Source organism: Vombatus ursinus, unplaced genomic scaffold (assembly GCF_900497805.2).
Source record: "Vombatus ursinus unplaced genomic scaffold, bare-nosed wombat genome assembly UNPS02014776.1, whole genome shotgun sequence".
In the NCBI taxonomy this organism is placed as follows: domain Eukaryota; kingdom Metazoa; phylum Chordata; class Mammalia; order Diprotodontia; family Vombatidae; genus Vombatus; species Vombatus ursinus.
Window position 1 is genome coordinate 206,329 of NW_020954554.1, and position 7,296 is coordinate 213,624.

The window sequence follows — 7,296 nt, forward strand, 5'->3', positions numbered from 1 at the left end:
CTTCCCAGAGCATGCTACTCATGCTGCCCCCCATCCACTCTACCCCAACAGAACTCTCCCTTATAACAAAGTAGTAGTTAAGCAAAACAGATCAATGCATTGGTTGTCTGATCATGCATGCCTTTTAACATACCTATTGGCCACCATCTCCTGTTGAGATCAATCAATAAACATTTATTAAGTGCCTACTATGTGCCAGGCACTGTGCTAAGCACTAGGGATACAAAAAGAGGCAAAAGACAGTCCCCATCTTCAAGGAGCTTACAATCTAACGAGGGAGACAACATGTAAACACATAGATACAAACCAGGCTACATACAGAATAAATAGGAGATAATTAAGAAACAGAAGGCACTGGGATTTTAGCTGGGACTTAGAGGAAGCCATGGAGGTCAGTAGTTGGAGTGGAGAAGGGAAACCATTCCAGGTATCTGGGATAGCCAGAGAAAATGCCTGGAGCTATGAGACTGAGTGTTGTTCATGGAGCAGTCAGGAGGCTGGTGTCATTGGATTAAAGGTCCCATGTTGGGAAGTAAGGTTATGAAGGGCTCTGAATATCAGAGTGTTTGTATTTGATCCCTCCTATCAATCACTCGAGTGCCTTTTGCCACTGTCTCCTCCTCCACTCTTGTCTCACATGATCAAGTGGCCTTAGTCCTTACCAAGGCTAACCTGTCTACAATAGGAGACAATGGGAAGCCACTGGAGTTTATTTAGTTGGGGGAGGGGTGTGACATGATCAGACCTGCAATTTGGTAGCTACATGGAGAATGATCTGGAGTGTGAAGACACTTGAGGCAAGCAGACCCACCAGCTGATTACTGCAGTAATCTGGGCATGAGATGATGATGGCTTGTACCAGAGGGGTGGTGGTCTCAGAGAAAAGAAGGGGGTGCACTGGCAACAGATTGGATATAAAAGTGGTGAGAAATAGTGGAGTTCAGGAGACATCTTGGCTATGAGCTTGAGGGACTGGAAGGATGGCATTGTCCTCTACAGTAACAGGGAAAGTAGGAGGCGGGGGAGTGTTCAGGAGGAAAGATCATGAATTTGGTGTTGGACATGTTGAGTTTAAGATGTCTGTTGGATATCCAGTGATATGTCTGAAAAGTGGTTGGAGATCAGCAGAGAGTTTGGGGTAGGAGAGGGAGATTTAAGAATCATAAATATAGAGACATTAATTAAATCCATGGAAGCTGATGAGATTACTAAGTGAAGTAGTATAGAGAGAGAGACATGAGGGCACAGCTTAGAGCCCATTGGGATACCCTATGGCTAGAAGGCATGATCTGGAAGATTATTCACCAAAAAGGAGAGATCATCAGCATTGTCAAAGGATGCAGAGAGATTGAAGATAATGAGAACTGAACAAAGACCATTGGATTTGGCACCTAAGAGATCAGTAGTAACTTTGGAGAAAGAAGTTTCAGTGGAATGATAAGGCTGGAAGCCAGATTATAAGAGGTTAAGGAGAGAAGAGAAAGGAGGCACCTATTATAAATGGGTTTTTCTACGGCTTTAGCTACAAAGGACAGAAAAAAACATAGGACAGTAGTTAGTAGGGATGGAAGGATCAAGTGAGGGTCTTTTCAGGATGTGGAGATATGGGAATGTTTTAGGCAGTAGAAAATGAACAAATAGGGACAACCAAGGGAGCAATATGTTGGAAGTGACGGGATGGAAATGGGATATTTGAACAAGTAGACAGGTTAGCCTTGGTAAGGACTAAGGCCACTTGATCATGTGAGAGAGGAGTGAAGGAGGAGAAAAGGGCAAAAGGCACCCAAGTAATGGAAGATAAGGAAAGGGGGAGAAGAGGGAGCTCATGGTAAATAGCCTCAGATATTTTTCTATAAAATATGAGGCAAAATTCTCAGCTGAGAGAGTAAGGGAAGAGGGACCATGAGAGAGGCTGAGGGAAGGATGAAGAGTATCTGTGGAGATGGGGCTAGTGAATTGATAAGGGAGGTATAGGATTACCTATAAAAGTAAGTACTTATGTACTTAATGGGTAAGTAAGTACTACTTGCAGTAGTGAGGGTCCATTGACCTTGTATAACATAAATTTGTGGTAGACTTAGATCAGTTGCATGATTTGCTCCACTTTCATTCAGCAGAGAAAGGTGAGACTGTTCAAGGCTAAGGCTTACCTGGGTGTAATTGGCCATGTGATGAGGGGGTGGAGGATTCAAGAGAAGAGGACAGTGTAGAGTTGAATTGGTTCAACAAGTGGTCAAGGAATCAGAGGTCATGGTACAAGATGAGGAGTAGAGTTTTGTAAGGGGAAGGCAGAGGGAGAGGTGAAAAGCCAATACATTATGGTCAGATAAAAGGATTTCATAGTTCTATAGAGATGGCACATTTGTGGGTGATCTAAGAGGATGGGTATGACCATCTTTGTGTGTGGCTAAGGTGGGGTAGTGCTCATGGGGAGTGAGTTTCTTCCCCTTTTCCATTCTCTCAGCCCCCCACTATCATTCTCTATTTTTCCCATCTAGTTGTCCTTCCTGATTACAGGGTTGTTTGCTTCTGGGTTAGATGATTTAAATGTGTAAAATATCATAGATATGTTTAGTTTACAACATACAAAAGAAAAACAATTAAAAGTAGAAGATGTGAAATGGGATCTCAGATCTGACAAAACCTCTAGTGATGTATGGCAGCTTAGAGGAAACGGTGGACGATATGCACTTGCAGCCTGTTCTACAGGTCACCGTGTGTCAAGAAGACACAAAATGACATCCAAGAGCTACTTGGGTTCAGCTAGCCTTATTTCCTATCGTGTCATATTTTAATATTCACAACTTGAAATTTTTCTGCAATAGATATTAAAGTAATTGATCAAATTCTTCAAATTACACCCCTGAGCAAATTCTAATGGTAAGAATTGTTTTTCATTAAGTTTTAATGGGAAAATCATGCAAGAATGTCTTTTGTGATGAGGTTTCACCCAAAATGAGGATTGCAGGATACTCTGAGTCATCCAAGTGAAAATGCAAAAATCAGTAAACATTCATGTTGTCCAGAGAATTCTTCTTCACACTCATGGCTCACGTGAAGACAGAGCTGCAGCCTTCCTATTTGACTGGATATTATTAAACAGCTAAATGGCTAGGTCAATGCACAGAACTCCCAGGGCTGGTAGGAATATTTTTCAAAGAGCTGAGAAAAGGACTCCTCAGATGAATAAATTGCCCTCTTCTTTGCCTTGTATCTCTCCAGAGGCAGCCATGATAGATGTCAAGGAAAAGGGGAAAGCTGTCAAAGGCTATCATATGAAGTCTGGTGGGAAGTATGGAAATGTCTTCTCTACCAGGAGTGTCAAACTAAAAGAGAAATGAGGCCTACTAATCTGGACATAAGGAGTCCTGCGGCCTGCACAAGCTCTTAGTTTTCAAATGTACACAGTACCTATTTTTTATTGTTTTTTTATTTATTTTGTTCAGTATTTCCCAATTACATTTTAATCTGATTTGGGCCTTACTTGAGAGTGTTGCGGGTAGTATGTTTGACATCTCTATGCTTCACCACTAAAAGGTAGAGTGAGATGGAAGTTACTGCTTTGAACTATTTCAATTCAAATCCAACCTCCAATATTGGCTGTTTGACTATGGGAGAGTCATTTAACCACTCTAAGCCTCACTTTTGTCATTTGTAAAATGGGGATAATAATAGCTATAGTTTTCTAAAGTAGATGTGAGGATTCAGTTGAGGTCATGTATGTCACAATGAGAGAAAAATTATCAGTTATTATTTGCATAATATCACCTATCAACGATTTTGGTTGACAAAGTCAGTTGAAAAATCATAGGAGCCAAACATAGCAGCTTGCATATTTAAATGTAAGTGTCTTATGGTTAATAAACTACTTTTTCCCTAATAAGCTTATGAGGTTGCAAAATTATTATCCCAGTTTTACAAAAAAAGAACAGGACAAAAGTAAAACCATGATAGGGTCCAGTGCGTGGCAGAATCTGAACAGGCACTAATGATGTTCCTTTTTGCATTAAGATTTTCATAGAGTTTACTTATCCTATCTCAATGAACGGCCTTTAATCTCTTTTCTCCTAGTTAAGGAATTGTTTTACATGTCATCACTGAATTTTCCTAAAGAATAGTATACAAAAATCCAAAAAAAAGGGGCACGTTCAATATTAGCAATTTGAAATGGGAAAAATTCCTGCTGCATCTGAAATATTCTCCTTACTTGTCTCTGCTAATCCAAATCTTCTACATCATCTTAACCAAACAAGGGATTGTAAAATATGAACATATAAAATTTCAACTACTTAAAATTGAAAAGCTTTTGGACAATCAAAATCAACAAAGATGAATTTATGAGAAATAGAAGAGTAGGAAAAATATGCATCAAATATTGCTCTCCAAAGTACAAAGAGAACTGACACAAATATATAACATCAAGAATCAATTCTCAATAGATAAGTGGTCAAGGAATAAAAAGTTGTGAAAACAAAAACCAGACTCCACAGTCGGCCACCAGGAAACATGCTACATACAGATCGCCAATAGTCTGAGAGATGCAAATTAAAAGAACCTCACATCACACAAACTGACAAAGGGGACAAAAGATGGGAACAGTCATTGTTAGTAGGGCCATGGGAAGGGCCTTGATCCATCAGTGGAATTGAGAAGTGACCTAATCATTCAGGGTATCAGTTTGGAAATGGGCAAGTAAAGTGACTAAGCAGTCTATAGCCAGTGGCCCACTGATCTCATTACTGGGCTAAGGAAGTAAAACACAGATACAGAAATATACTATATGCTACAATTACTGAAAACTGAGTCTTTGTACATTCATTATGGAGTATCAAAAAAAAACCCAACAACCCTATAGTAGATTATTATAATGTGCAATAAAAAATGAAGAATACAAATAATCTAAAGAAACTGAGGAAAAATTTGTACAAAATGACATAAAGTGAAAGAAGCAGAGACCAAAAGAACTATATAAACACAAAAGCCACAATATGGTAAATATAATAAGAAATAGTAAAGATCACTAAAATGCAATTGAAACTAGTAACTGAAAGACCAATGATACTGAAACATGCCCACTTCTCCTATCAGAGAAACCACAATATTGTATATATGCTGTTAGAGAGTCACTATATCAGATGTTTTGCTTAATTGTTTTTCCTTGACCTGAGAAAGAGTTTAATCTTGAGATGGGTTTGGGGTAGAGATTGGGTTGAAATGACTGGGATATAAAGACCAAAAACATCAATAAAATGCATTTTTTAAATGCTTGGGGGGGGGATGGGAAAGGAGATCCCATGTCAGCAGTGATTAAAACAAAAACAGAAAAGGTGATCAGTGAAACAGATTAGGTACACACCATACAAAAGTAGCATAGTATTCAATAAATCCAAAGGCTCCGGCTACTGAGATAAAGACTATTTAATAAAAATAGTTGAGAAAACTATTACAAAGTCTTGCAGAAAGTGAGTTCAGACCAACACCTCATACCATATACCAAGATAAACTCCAAATGGACATGATCTAAATATTTAAAAATCACATCATAAAAAAGAGGAGCAAGGAGGATTTTTTAAAACTATGGATGAGGAAAGAGTTTATAGAGATGATCACATAAAACTGAAAAGCTTTTGTACAAAATCAACATAGTTAAAACCAGAAGGGAAACAGATAATTGGGGGAAAAATCTTTTCAGTAAATTTTGCTGATAAAGATCTTATAAGGTTCCTTATATGATTCAAATATATAATAATGACAGCCATTCTGCAACAGACCCAAGGATATGAATAGGCAGTTCTGAAAGGAAGAAATCCAAGCTATCAATAGCCATAATTATGAAAAAATTGCTCCAAAGACGTTTTCCGGTGAATAAGTGGCCAAAGGTATGAACAGTTTTCAAAAGAAGAATTGTAGAGTCTTCACAGCCATGTGAAAGACTGCCCCAAATTACTAATAACAAGAGAAATCCAATTCAAAACAACCCTCAGGTTTTACCTCATATCCTGCAAAGTGGCAAAGATGACTAAAATGGCAATGGCCAATGTGGGACAGGTTGTGGGAAGATAGACACTCAAATACATTGTTGGTGGAGCTGTGAAATAGTATAATCATTTTGGAAAGCAAATTGGAATTGTGCAAATCAAGAGACTAAACTATTTATACCTTTTGAAACAGGGACTCCATCATTGGACTTATATCCCAAGGAAGCCATCAATAAGAAGAAAATACCCACATATCCCAAAATATTTATAGTAGCGCTCTGTGATAGCAAAGAATTGAAAACACACAGATGCTCAAAAAAGGGGGAAGGCTAAACAAAATATGGTACCTGAATGTAATGGACTCCTTGGTTGCCAGCCTGAGGGACTAGGAGAATGGTGTTTCCCTCTACAGCAATATAGAATGTAGGAAGGAGAGTAGGGGAGATTTTAGGAGGAAACAGAATAAGTTCAGTTTTTGAAAATGTTGACGTTTAAGATGTTTACTGGGCATCCAGTTCAAGATGTCTGAAAGGCAGTCTGAGATGCAAGATTGAAGATCAGCAGAGACTGGAGCAGGATAGGGAGATTTGAGAATCATCATCAAAGAGATGGTAATTATACCCTTGGGAGCTGATAAGATCACCAAGTGAAGTGCTATAAAGGGAGAAGAGAAGAGGGCCCAGCACAGAAGCCCTGTGGGACACGTAGGCCTAGAGGGCATGCATATTCTGGAAGATCATCAAACAAAGAAGAGACAGAAGGATTGATTAGATAGCTAGGAGAAGAACTAGGAGAGAGTGAGAAGCCTAGAGAGAAGAGAGTGTCCAAGAAGAAAGAGTAATCAACAGTACTGAAGGCTGCAGAGAGGTCAAGAAGAATAAGGACTGAGAAAAGGGCCCTGGGTTTGGCAACGAAGAGATCATTAGTAACTCTGGAGAGAGCAATGTCAGTGGAATAAGGTTGGAAGCCAAATTTTAATGGGTTAAGAAGAGAATAAGGGGAGGAAAAGTGGAGGCACCTACTGTGTAGACGGCCTTTTCCAGGAGTTTAGCTACAAAGGGTATAAGAAATATAAGATGAGACTTAATAGGGATGAAAAGATCAAGTTAGGTTTTTTTCAAGATTGAAGAGACATGAACTTGTGCAAAATGAAGTAAGTGGAGCCAAGAAAACAACATACACTGTGAATTGAAAGAACCACACCACACACACAAAAGAAATCAATAGTATATGTAAAACAATTATAAAGATCAACATGATTTGAATGAAGAGATATGAGAGGACACTCTCAATCTAGCCCTTGTGGGAGGGGAAGGTC